Genomic DNA, 538 nt, shown 5'->3' on the forward strand with positions numbered 1-538 from the left:
GGGAGGGTGCTAGTGGAGTATGAAGCCCTCTGTATCGCGAAATGTCAACGGGGGGGTGGTGCGCGTCCGTGCCTCGCAGCAGGGAGCTCATCAAGCAGACCACACGTCTTATCACGCGTCTTACCAGTTCTTATGATAAGAACTGGTAAGACGCGTGATAAGACGTGTGGTCTGCTTGATGAGCTCCCTGCTGCGAGGCACGGACGCGCACCACCCCCCCGTTGACATTTCGCGNCCCCCCACCTTATCACCTGAATCTCCACCTAGAGCACCATTGTGTTCTTTTTTACCAAATATCTCGCAAATATATATTTCATCTGAACTAAGTAAAAGACACTTTTGGAACAGGGCTGAAACAGAGGGGATTATGGGATGCTGCAATGGGTGATCTGTTTGGTATTTGGAGCCAAACACTTCAGAGACATGTTTTGTATACAGGACTGTCTCAGAAAATTAGAATATTGTGATAAAGTTCTTTATTTTCTGTAATGCAATTAAAAAAACAAAAATGTCATACATTCTGGATTCATTACAAATC

At 45.4% G+C, this 538-nt stretch overlaps 1 protein-coding gene across 2 annotated transcripts in view; it reads left to right on the forward strand.

The window, feature by feature from the left end:
* rhot1b (ras homolog family member T1) overlaps positions 1-538 on the forward strand; it is a 14,689-nt gene that overhangs the window by 9,675 nt on the left and 4,476 nt on the right. The window lies entirely within an intron of this gene.

This window comes from Notothenia coriiceps, unplaced genomic scaffold, assembly GCF_000735185.1.
Source record: "Notothenia coriiceps isolate Sejong01 unplaced genomic scaffold, NC01 NC01_scaffold00013590, whole genome shotgun sequence".
Taxonomy (NCBI): Eukaryota; Metazoa; Chordata; class Actinopteri; order Perciformes; family Nototheniidae; genus Notothenia; species Notothenia coriiceps.